Source organism: Melanerpes formicivorus, unplaced genomic scaffold (assembly GCF_026170545.1).
Source record: "Melanerpes formicivorus ecotype bairdi unplaced genomic scaffold, bMelFor1.0.p_v2 SCAF_69, whole genome shotgun sequence".
Classification (NCBI taxonomy): domain Eukaryota; kingdom Metazoa; phylum Chordata; class Aves; order Piciformes; family Picidae; genus Melanerpes; species Melanerpes formicivorus.
Genome location: NW_027142421.1, coordinates 3,305,019 through 3,317,961, shown reverse-complemented (window position 1 = coordinate 3,317,961; position 12,943 = coordinate 3,305,019). Strand labels below are relative to the sequence as shown.

The following is a 12,943-nucleotide window of genomic DNA, read 5'->3' as shown; positions in this document are numbered from 1 at the left end:
GACTTAGGCTCATCAACTGCTCTGCTGATCAAATTTGTTTGATTTTTATTTATTCCCATCTTTCAAACTATGTAAGTTAGCTGAAGGTGGCATAACATTAGGAATTGTTTTCTATTACAGAGAAAGACTCCTCTTTCTTCTGCAGATGGGTTTGCTATCATCATCTGCAGTTACTCTTTTGAGTTGGATTTTGAGTACAACAGATCATGTTCCTCTTCCATTCCTAGTTAAATGATTTCTTTTTCATTTAGAACTCAAAGGCTCATTTACTTCCTTACCCATCCATATACCACATCCCTACGTCACTGCCACACCAGATTTTCTTCCCTTTGCTCTTTTTTTCCACACAGTCTCTACTGAATCTTTTTGATGGCACTTTCAGTGTTTTTATGGTGGAGTGATAAAAGCTTTAGTCATTGGGCTTTGTGAGGCTTCCTCTTGTGGAAGAAATCTTGTGGCCATCTTAGGAGCAACAAAGAGCCTGCAGGTCAGAGTGTACTCAGATTGATGAGGCATGTGCTGTGCCAGCAAGCTGACATTAGCCAGTGACTCCTTTGCCACATTTGTGCCGTGCCGGAATCAACACCAGCCAAAACGCTAATGCTCAGAGGCAGCTCCTGTGGTCCCAGGTCCCTCTTGCAGAGACCCTCAGGATAAGGGACACTCCCTTTAAGTTAAACCAATAGGAAGTAAGGTGTAAGATTCAGAATCTAGCAGTCCCTCAAAATAAAGAGGGGGAACTACATGTTGCACTTGTCCCTTTTACAAAATCACTGCCGATCTCTCTGGGGGGTAAGATGTTTGTCTCACAGGAAAGCTTGGTCAGCAGTTTTTGGAGGTATGCTTAATGAATCAGTTGCCCTCACACAGAATCCCAGAATCAACCAGGTTGGAAAAGACCTCGGAGATCATCAAGTCCAACCTATTACCTAACACCTCATGACACCTAGCTGTCATTCAGCAGCAGTATTTCCTTTAAGGACCAGATCTAGTTGTTAGTGTCACTTTTACATGCCATACCTGGAGGACGTTACACAGCACTCAAGCACAGAGCTGCTCTTGAAGGCTTGGTTCTGTTCTGCAGCCAGCCTCAGGACAAGAATCCCCAGTGGGACTGGTGTAGACTGAAAGGTAGTGCTTTACAGAGACCTCTGTGCTGGTGGTGGTAATTAGTTCCTGGAACTGATGAGAATTCAGACCCATGTTTAACAGATACCACAGCTTCTACAGATGTTAAATGCCCAGCATGGCTCATCACAGCTGGTTTGAGGAGCAGGCTTTGCTTGGGGATGCTTTGTTGGGATATCCCAAGTAGCATAGATGGGAAGGAAGATAAGGCGCCCTGACTTTCACTTTCATGTCTCCATGAAACTTGTACTCGATCTCTGCACTAGAAACCGTTGTTTAAGCCTCTCAGAGTGCCAGCACCCAAACATGGGACAAGACAGAAAACATGTTTGCATGGGAACCAAAAACATTGTGGGCTTTTTTTCCTTGAAGTATGTGTGTCTTTCTGTAAGCTTGGCTTGTAGAAGGTGTGGATTTTGTTTGTTTATTATGGCTACAAGGAGTTTAAAATAACAAAAGCACCAAAGAGGCAAATTGCAAGGATGATAAATAGCTTTGAGACTAAAACGTGTAACATTTGGAGGGATATGCTCCCTGCAGAAGCTAAATGCAGTGGAAACGAAAATGCATCATGTTTGAAATAAGGGCTAACTTAGCTCCATGATGAAAAATATCTCAGTACTCTTCCAAGCCTTGAAGACTTCAGTGAGTTTCAGAAGTCTCTCATCACTGCTGGATGGGCTTTTGTCATACAGGAAGATCATGAGGGGTCTGGCAGCTGAAGGAAAAGGATGTCTTCTGTTTGTCAGCCCGCACACAGTGATTCATCTTGTCTCAGGGAAAGGAAAACCAAAGCAGTGGGGTTCTAGTCAGAAATTAGTCACTGTGAGACAGTGTTCAATCCGTGGCCCAGGGCTGGGACTTTCTTGCTTTGTTTCCTTACACAAAGTCACATAAATTACTCTCCCTCATTGTTCCTGCCAGAGCTGTTTCTAGCGGGACACTTGGGACCTAAAGTTCATGAATTCTAATCCTTTACTTTGCAGATAAGGCAGTTCTCATATGGATTTGAAACTCCTAGTTGGCATCAAAGTTGATCTTCCCAAACAGTTCTGCTGTTTGTGTAGATGTTTCATATTGCTTATTCATGTAATGCTCAAGATGGACATTTCCAGTGATAGGGAAATATTTTTGCACACCAGAGGTGGTGAGCTTTCTAAGTGGGCTTCAGTCACTTCTGTGGACGACAGTTTCTCCCTCAAAGCACAGCTCTTGGTGATGTGCCTTCATACAGGAGAAGGAATAGTGACTGATCTTTTGTTGGACTGTAAACCTGAAAAGGGGTCAGATGTGATTTCCCCTTGAAAAGACCTTTTCCCAAGCCAAACCATATACTGTCATAAGATGTAAAGGAGGCAAAAAGGGTCTTCCTCAAGTAAGAATTGTCCCTGTCCATAGCAGGGGTGTTGGAACTAAATGATCTCTAAATGATCTCTAAATGATCTCTAACCATTCTGTGATTCTATGATCGTCATCTTTTGTGTGGCACAAGAAATAAAAAGGAAACGACGGTGAGGAATGAGCATTTCAGGAATCACACCACCCAAAGGCGATGCAAGAACCAGATTACCCCCATGCAAAGACTCTGTGGCCAAAATCCAGGTCTTTAACAGTCCTGTGAAGCACAGTGCCCCTTTGCAGCAGAAGCCTGGATGGTGTTTCCCCCCTTTGCTTGGACTTAGAAACACAAATGTCAAAGCTGGTTTTCTTTATTTGTGTAACGATGGAAAAAAGCTCACTCAGGAGACAGAAGAAAGAATGAGTCTGGGACATGAGGCACAGACAAGAGCTATAATGGAAATTAATTGGGTAGCATGTTAAATAATATTACTTTAATCCTGCAGCTTTGGGCAGTTGAGCTGAATTTCTGTTTTATGACATGTTTTACAAACTGAAATATTTTAGGGCTTGGAAACTGCTCAGCTTTAGTAGTTCAGCTCAGGAAATAGGCTTCCCTGCTATCAAACACAGCAGCCTGTGCTCTGCATGGTGCATGCAGACAGTTCCCCTTGTTTGCTATCTCTGCTGAACCTTTCACATCAGCTCATTTATCTTTCAGGTGTAACAATAATTGACCCTCAATCAGTATTCCATTATCCTAAACAGGCAATTATCCACATTGTCACTTTTGCGTTTGCTCTTTTGACCCGGAGGTCACGGAGGCCTAGTGTAACTGAATCCCACAAAATTATTCCCTTACCTGTCATATAAATAGTCATCCCAGCAAAATGAGACCCATGGGGGCTTTTGCCGAGGTGTTGAGAAGGCCAGTCTAACTCGATCCTTTATTCTGCTCTTTAAGGAATGCAGTACTGTTTTGGCACTCTATCAAAATAAAACAAAGTTCCATTTTTTAGCCTTTTTTCCTCCCCCCCTTTTTTTTCAAGTGAGCACCCCTGCACTTACAAATGCTTCTTTGTGGCCGACTTTATTGAAATTTCCACTCAGCTCTTCCATCTGTTAGCTGTGTTTACCACTATTCCTGGGGAAAGAATTCTGCATTTCACCTTCGTTTGGGGGTGTAAGGTCATAAAACTGTCTGGATTATTTCAGCTATATTTATACCCAAGTTAATATTACTTCTTTAACAGGTTTAAAGCTTTTAATTCCCCAGTTCGTTATTCATGGTGAACGAACTGAAGTGAACAAAGTTTTTGTTTTATAAAGAGGAAAGCTCTTGGTAGTCAAAAAATGTTCCGCAAATGTGAGCTGAAACCCCCTTCACCTCAGCTCCCCAGTTCTGACCAGGCTCATGTTTCATGCCCTCCCTCCACTGCTCACTGCCACCAAATGCTATGTTTTATTAATTAGCTTCTGTGAACAGACACACACTAGGGTTGTTTGTACAAATACCTGTCCTGTGCCCGTCGTTACAAGCTGGAAGAAAGGGGCAGAGCCCTCTGCCCTGGCGTGCACAAACTGTGGAGCCCACCTCATTTACGTGGCCTTCAAGTGCTGGTGTCAGGCATCACAAAGCCTTTGGCATACATCTGTGTTCCAGGAATAGGGAAATATTCCTGTTGCACTGGAGAGAATCTGCATCTGAACATGGTGGAGGGGCTTTCCTGTGGTTGCAGGTGGCAAAGGAACCTTGTTTCTCCTAGCTGTGTCTACACTGCAGCAGTACCAGATGTGTCCTAGTTCCCTCCTGGCTGCTGTGTTCTGGCATGCATATTCTGAAGTACAAGGTACTCAAAGCAGAGAGGGTAAGGGGAGAAAAGAGACTTGCTCTGATGTGGGACTAAATGTGTTTGGATCTAGCTGCTGAGCCCTAGCCTAACTCCTTGTCCCATCTGTTGGGTTTTCCTGGAAGGAGATAGTCAGCACCTTGAAACACTGTCCTGGCACCACTCCAGCCAGAAAGTGGGAGCTGAAGTGAGAACACAAATGCAATTTATTTTTCTTTGTTGAAATGTTCATATTTTCCCAGTGGCAGCAGTATTCAATAGCTGAAATAATGTTATGGAGAGAGGAGAGTGGAGTCCCGGTGTGAATACTCTGTGCACGGGCCCTTAAGCTGAAGCCAGGAAATGTCTGGACAATGTTTAACTTGCTATTTCTTTCAAAACAAAACAAAACAAAAAACCAAGACAGAAGAGCTGCACTAGTCAGGATACTTTGGGCCTTTCTCTGCCTACTTGTTTATGAAAACAATTGCTCTTGCATCAATTACTGTATTGCTTTACAGCAACATGCATCATGTGTGCTTGTACTTTGTCACCTTCGTAACATCTCCAGATTCCTTCAGGGGAAGCAGGGCTTTGTTTTCCATTAGGTGCAAAAAGTCTTATCCATTGGTATGGATGTTAGCATCATACCTGCTGCTTATCAAATTCTTATTTGCCCTAAGGAGCAGCTATCTTTAGATTTATATTTGCTCAGGTTCTCAGGTAATTGGCAGCAGCTTAAAACCATTTAAAAAAATTAATTTATATATAGGCAAAGAAAACTTGTTTAAAGAAACCCCAACTTGACAAAGTCTCTGTGAGGCAGAGTTGTTTCAAGGTGAAAAACAAGCCAAATTATCAGAAGACTTAGTTTCCCTAAGCAATTAGGGAACTTGTCTAGCAGTATACCATTTCAGCATGGTCTGGAGCAGGTGATGTCAGAGTGGTGCTCTTGGCTTCTGAGAATGAGCAAGCTTGGGTTTCTTGTGGTGCTTGTTGACGTCAGTGCTGCAGTTTGAGTCCCATGCAAGAAACTGCCGTGATGAGGAGAAAAATTGGCTCCAACTTTTCCTTCCCATCTGCTCTGCCTGCAGCAATTAGCTTGGGGGCAGAATTGGGCTGGCCTTTGAGCAGCTGGGTTTGTGACAAAAGTTGTATTTACTTGATGCAAGGAGTAATGTTCAACAAGACCTCGCAATAAAAACATCCCATTTCTGGACACATTGCTGTCTGAAGGCAACAGGTAAACACTGAGGATTTCTCCTGGAGCTTTGTAAGATGTAAGGTTTGTGTGTGTCAGCTACAGAGCTGAGCCCTGCTGTCTTGTATTAAGCCATATTGCTATCTCTCTTACAAAGAGAGGCTGAGAGACCTGGGGCTCTTCAGCCTGGAAAAGAAAAGACTGAGAGGATCTTCTCAATGCCTATAAATATCTAAAGGGTGAAAGTCATGATGATGGGGCTGGGGTCTTTTCAGTGGTGCTCAGTGATAGGACAAGGGGCAATGGGTACAAACTAGAATGCAGGAGGTTTCCTTGAACTTTAGGAGAAACTTCTTCACTTTGAGGGTGACAGAGCACTGGAACAGGTTGCCCTTAGAGGTTGTGGAGATTCTCTTTTTCTGAAGACTTTCAAAACCTGCCTGGACATGTTCCTGGGCAACCTGATCTAGGCATACCTGTGCTAGAAGGAGGGTTGTACTAGATGATCTCCAGAGGTAATTTCCAACCCCTCCCATTCTGTATTAGCCTTTAGTCTGCCTTTCTCACTTAAGTCTTCCAGATGTATCATGGAGTCATAGTATAGTTGTGGTTGGAAGAAACCTTGAGGGTCATCAAGTCCAACCACCGATTCTCAACACATGACTAAAGATTCAGTCCTGGTTTTAGATGTCTCCATCTGTCTGAGAGGATGGGATCTCAATTCTTCTGTGACACTTCCAACTGCCAGAACTCAAATGGCAGATGCTGGGCTGGAGCTCTGGTAACTTGCACAGAAGTTTATCTGTAGGGTAAAAAAGAATTAATTTCGTTCATACACTTGCAAGCATTAGCATAACTTTTCCTTTAATTGTAGGGCAGATTAGTACAGACCTTTTTGTGACTCTTGCTGTGAGAGCAGACTGATATTTTGAGGTGTACAAGCCCTGAAGTTTTCCCTCTGGCCTCAGCCCTGATCTATTGGCTGACTTCAAGTCCTCTCATTTTTCTTTCTCTCACTTTCCCCATCAATAACACTATAACAGATACTGTTTTTTCTTGAGCTATTTCAAGATGTGCTGAGAAGAAGTGCTGCAGAAACAGAGAGTGGGTTTATATCATTTATTACATCCAGACTCGCATTGAGAGAGGTGAAGACACCAGAAATGTCAACTGGGGGAACTGAGACAGTCCCCAGTGTTTTGAAACCAAATTGGTGAATGTGTAAACACTGTGAAATAGCTTTCGACATTAACTTAAATACTTTACCTAGCGTGATGCCTTTCAGTCTGAGCTTTAATAAAATGACACATATGTTCCCAAGATGTCATCTCCCTTTGCAGGGAGATGTGCTGAGCTACAGGCATTAAGCTCCACACATGCTGCTGGGATGGAGGAAACAGAGCATGTTTAGCTTTTTTGAAGTTTGTTTTCTTTTTATCTGCATTTTATATGAAAAGCCATCCCCATTCACACAGTTGTTTAGCGGCAACAGAAGAACCCTATATATGCACTTCATGCACAGCAGACAAGTACTGCAGCTCTGTTTCTGCCCATACTGTTCACTTCAATTATCACAGAAAGTGATTCCTGTAGTCATTGAATCACAGAATGGTAGGGACTGGAAGGGACCTCTGGAGATCATCAAGTTGAACTGCCCTGCTAGAACAGGTATGTCTAGATCAGGTTGCCCAGGATCTCAGTGCCCAGGAATGTTTTGAAAGTCTCCAGTGAAGGAGAATCTCCACAACCTCCTTGGGCAGCCTGATCCAGTGCTCTGTCACCCTCAAAGTGAAGAAGTTTCTCATTTAGTTCAAGTGAAACTTCTTGCATTCTAGTTTGTACCCTTTGTCCTCTGCCCTCTGACTGGGCACCACTGAAAAGCGCCCAGCCCCATCATCATGAATTCCATCCTTTAGATGTTTGTATTCATTGAGAAGATGCCCTCTCAGTCTTCTCTTTTCTAGGCTTTAAAGAGTGCCAGGTCTCTCAGTCTGTCCCACCTTTGTGGCCCTCCTTTGGGCTCTCTCCAGTAGTTTCCCATCTTGAACTGGGGAGCCCAGATCATCCAACTTGCAAACCACAGGAGCTTTCAGGATCCATGAATAATTTATGAGACCTTTCTCCCACCCTTCTCCTCTTTTCCTCTGACTTGGTTGATCTTTTTGTTCTTTGCACTAACTTGTTGCGTGTCCTTCAGGCACATACAAGAGCAGCAGGATGGTGTCTGCTGGAACGGAGAGGCAGGGCAGGGAATGCAGATTATGCCCCATCATATGCCAGCAGCAAAGCCAGAAGTTAAGCGAGATAAAACTGTGTATCTCTTTGTTATAAATGCAGAGCTCGTGCACATGATAAGACACAACATTAAAACAAACCCAAACCAGCACAATAAACCAAAACACTGCACACACAGACTGCCCTTCCCTTGGGGAGAGGATGAGAGAGAGAATGGAGAAACCACAAATGAGGGAGGTTAGTCACATTGCTTAATGATCTACTGGAAGCTTTTCAGATACTGTGGTGATGAGGGAAACGTACAGAGAACAGTACAATGTTCCTCAGCTGATACTATCTAGGAGTTCAAACACAGTAGAGCAGCAGTCTGTGGCGTGTTATTAAAAGGCATGTTGAGCTTTCCTGCTTGACAGATATTTCTTGTTTTAGGTTACGCTTCTACTTCCATTATTTAGACACAAGACAGCAAAGTAATAGTTCAGCTACTGACTGGTTAATAAAACACAAAGCAGTGTTTTTACAGTAGACACAGCTCATTGATGTTACACCTCTGGCAACTGAAGTCCCCCCAGATGGCAGCATTTTGTGTTTGTCTGATTTATCCCTTTCTCTCTTCTTTGTTTTGGTATTATTTTGTTTTATTTCTTGTAGTTTCCCATTGAAGAGTCCAACACCTCATTTTGCAATGCACAACTGGCATGAAAATCTGCATGGTTACTTCTAGAAGGAAAATGATAATATTTATTCTTCTTCCTCTCAGTGTAACATGAGGGGCTTTTTTTTTTTCTGTTTTGCATCATGCTGACTAAACTAATGGGAATAACCCATGTCATCTCAGAAGCAGTTGTTCTGATTTGCTATGTTGTGCAGGCTTTTGTTGGTTAGATTGCCTGGAAGGGACACTGCTGCAGCAACATCAGCCCTCTGAAACCTGAATGGAAACTCATTTGTATCTAAATGTACGGTCTGACTGCAGGGTGCTTTGTTATGTAAAGAAAAGTGTAAAATTCTGACCAAAGATTTTTGGTCAGAGGACAAAAGTTCATGGTTGCCTGTAGTTGGATGTCGAGACTGGGACGTGGTTCTCCCTGAAGGGCCTGTGGAGTATCATTGGAAAATCATGGCTTGAAGTCCTTTCTTCTATAAAATCACCCTGAATTTTTGGAGTAGTTTTGATGCCCAGGTTTTGCTATTGCAACAGCTCAGTGTTGTACATCGATACATGTAGTTAAAGATGTGTATGAATCACATTTCCTGTTATGAAAAAAATGTGCAAACTAGATGAGGTGTGAGCTGAATTTTAAGGCATGACAGTGGCATTACACAAGACTTGCAATGGAGAGGGAAATACACACCATGCGGTGAGAGCTGCGAGGAGGATGTGCATGAGGGTGGCTGCTGGAGAGAGCAGTACATGCTGGATCCTGAGGTACCCAGCTCAGAGCTAGTTCAGATACTTCACCTTGGTGCCTTGTTGTAGCCAAAATCAGTAGAAGTTCTTCAAAAATTTGATCTATTATTTTGAAGTGCGCATCAGTGAACTTATGTGAGATCATCACCTGTTTTATGGAGCTAGGTTTGAGGTTACCTCAAGAGGCCAGCATTTCTGTTTGTGTTATCTGTTTTTATTTGTGATCCCTCTGCCTCTGCACTCCTGCACTCCCTGGTATTTATCCCAGGTACCACTTGACCAGGAGCTGAGAACTCTGTTTAGTGAAAAGTATGGTGGCCTCTCTCATGATTTTCTATAATCATGGGCTGACATTTGGGTCTCTCCCAGAACACTGTGGCTCTGGTGACACACAGCACCAAGGCTGATGCTCACTGCAGGAGAGTGGGACAGTAGAAGCCTGGCAAAGGTTGCTATGGCCCACAATTTATTTCACTTATACAGAATACAGAATTAACCGGGTTGGAAAAGACCTTTGAGATCATCAAGTCCAACCTTTCACCCAACACTATCTAATCAACTAAACCATGGCACTAAGTGCCTCATCCAGTCTCTTTTTAAACAGTGATGGTGACTCCACCACATCCTTGGGCAGCTCATTCCAACGGGCAATCACTCTTTCCATGAAGAGTTTCTTCTTAACACCCAGCCTAAACCTCCCCTGGCACAGCTTGAGACTGTGTCCTCTTGTTCTGTCACAGGTTGCCTGGGAGAAGAGACCAATCCCCACCTCGCTATAACCACCCTGGAGGTAGTTGTAGATAGCAATAAGGTCTTCCCTGAGCCTCCTCTTCTCTAGGCTAAACAACCCCAGCTCCTTCCTTATCATTAAACTCTTCCTTTCTGCTTCCCTGTCTTTCCTACACCCTGGATTTAGGAGTCACCTGGGTGGATTATGTCTGTTACATTATGATAGCTTTAATAGGGATCTTTTAAGTGTGTTATTAAAGTTGGGTTGAATGCTAGCAACATTTAGATTTTTTTTAACTTCCCACACAGAGGAAGGAAAAAATCTGGTTTGGGTGATATTTTTCTCTCTTTTGTTTTCTGTAACCCACCTCTAACTGCTTTCACTTGGAGAATGAGCATTGTGTGCGATCCTTTTTCCCCTCCATCCCCCCTGCTCAGAAATATATCCCAATTTAAACATTAGCAAAATCAAACATTAACATGGGAGTTAATGTTTTAAAATAATGATCTCCTGCCGGAAGCCTGTTGGTCCTGACATTCTGCCAACTACAAAACTGAGATGAAGTTAGAAGCCAGAAGAAAATAAACTTGCTCTATTTTCATTCTCCGCTAACATCTCTTGTGCTATCTGAAAACTCGATCGATGTATTTCATGGTCCTGAGTTCTTCTTTCAGTAATAGATTGCAGGTGCCATGTTTCTCCCAGCAATATTTAGGCTGCTTAGTTTGATTGTTTGCTTTAATTTCTTGAGTGAGTGATTTCACCAGGTGTGGTCGTTTTTAGGCTGTACCTTTAAAATTTTCCACAGATCTTGAACAGAAAGTGGGAGAATGTAGATAAATCACCATTGGGTGTAAAAAGGAAAATAATGATAGTTCTAAACAATCCAATTGAAGAGATATCTACCATAAGAATTAGTTTGGTAAACTTTCTGTCTCTCTTTTTCATTTCCCCGCTCTGGGAGATACTAACTTTGTGCTTCTGCTGGCTTCTGCTCTCCTTGGCTGCATCATTTTGGCTGAGTTCTGCTCTTTTTCTTGTCCCTTTGTGTCCAGGAGGGTAAGAAGGGGGGGCAGGGAGTGGAGAAGTTATTAACTCCCCTGTTTTTTGGCCAGGGGGGTTCTTGTGCTGTTTATAAATTGTAAATGCCTGTAAATATTGTATATTTTGTACATATTCATTGCATGAATTGCCCAGGGAAATGGTGGAGTCACCATCACTGGAGGTGTTTAAGAAGAGACTGGATGGGGCGCTAGTTGCTATGGTTTACTTGATTAGTGTTGGGTGATGGGTTGGACTCAATGATCTCGAAGGTCTTTTCCAACTTGGTTAATTCTATCCTATCCTATCCTATCCTATCCTATCCTATCCTATCCTATCTTATTTCATTGGAGACTGTAGTTTTGGTTGTAAATGCAGCTTCATTTGCTTCCAGCTGAGCTGGTCTGGCAATTAAACATTGAGGGGAATTTTCAACCCACCACACCAGGTCATCAAAGTTTCTAATTCCTGTTCTTGCAAGTAACAGTGGAGGGAATGGAGACCACTAAACATGAACTTGGGAGAGGTGGCAGCTATTAGAGATCCCTGTAAGAGAATAGTTAGAACCAATCCATTTAAAATAAATGTATGTGTCCATAAAGACATTGTCCAGAAACACTACAAGCAAGTAATTGCAGTGATAACTTCCTGGGAATTGAAGGGCCACTCTTTATTTCCATAACAGCATGTAGATTGTAGCTGCTGTCGTCATCGTCTAGAATCTAACATCCAAAACTGAACTGGAGGGCTGGTGATAAAGCAAGCCTGGGAATTAGCAGCAGATCATTCCAAGGCACATAGCATCCCAGAGTATGACTGCCATGCAGACATGAGTGATGACCCTGAGCACAGCTTTTAAAGCTGCGTGGGTAATACTTGGCCTGTGGAGTAGAACTTGGACAGCCTGTGGCGTATCCATGATACACAGAACACAGCAGTGGGCTGGTTGATTCTGGAGAACACTTTATGATGATGTAAGAGGTAATAAGCAGGATTATGAATGCAATGGGGAGACATTACTGTGGATTTTAATTTGGGGTTTACTTGGCCTTTGGCACATGATTTCATTTCCCATACAGAACCTATACTCACTCTAAAGACTACCAGGGGACCTGGATGCCTTCACGGGTGTGGGGTGTGGCAATTTCCTGTCTGTCTGATTTCAAATTGTGATTCATATCTGATTCTCCTGTGGAATTTGCTTCACTGCTAAGTATTGATAAGGTATTTCTAACAAAAATTATTAAGAAGACATCATGCTGTTTAAAATACATTCATAAAGATGCAGTTCTGAAGTGCCACAAGTTGTTTCATGTAATTATTTTATCTCTAACAGCCTTTCTGTCTCTCCTCCTGGGACCAATTCACAAGGCAAAGACTTTGCATTCTGTAGTTTGAAATGCTGTTCCTGAGGCTTGATCTAAGTGTGAGATTTTATACACTGGAGCCAGATAAAGTAAAAATATTTACTGTCTTTATGGTTGATGTTGTAGGGTCTTAGATATCTGATTCATATTGAGCATGTAAAATTGTAAAGTATTATTTCACATTAAAATGATAACTGGAACAGGCTCCCTTAGCTTTTCCTTCAGTGCTTCCTCTTTCAAAGCACTTCACAGGCCTCAAATCAGGGAAGAACTTCAGTCTGGGCATAAATCTAATTAAAGATTTAAACCCCTTCCAGCAACAAGCATGTACTTCTGCTTAATTGTGGTGTAGCAAGAGTATGTTTAAAATTAAGCATATGCACAGCTATTTTGATGAACTGGAGATTTATCTCGGAGCATCAAACCTACTGTGGAAAATTCATAAAGTGAGGATTGCCTCCTAATTATCATGCTCATTTTAGCAAATGCTGTAATCATAGGAACAAATTTACATAGTATTTACCAAGAGGAGAGAACCTCTGTGTGCTTCTAATGGCACAGAGCTGCAAAGTGAGTACAGGCAATGTCTGGATGAAAATATTGATGGTCCTGCTTGGTAAGTGGCTATGGGAAGATGTTGGAGTGATGCTTTTCATAGGACTA

At 42.5% G+C, this 12,943-nt stretch overlaps 1 protein-coding gene across 1 annotated transcript in view; it reads left to right on the top strand.

Moving 5' to 3' along the window:
• The window catches only part of GMDS (GDP-mannose 4,6-dehydratase), a 385,892-nt gene that overhangs the window by 265,808 nt on the left and 107,141 nt on the right, over positions 1-12,943 (top strand). The gene's annotated exons all lie outside the window — the stretch shown is intronic.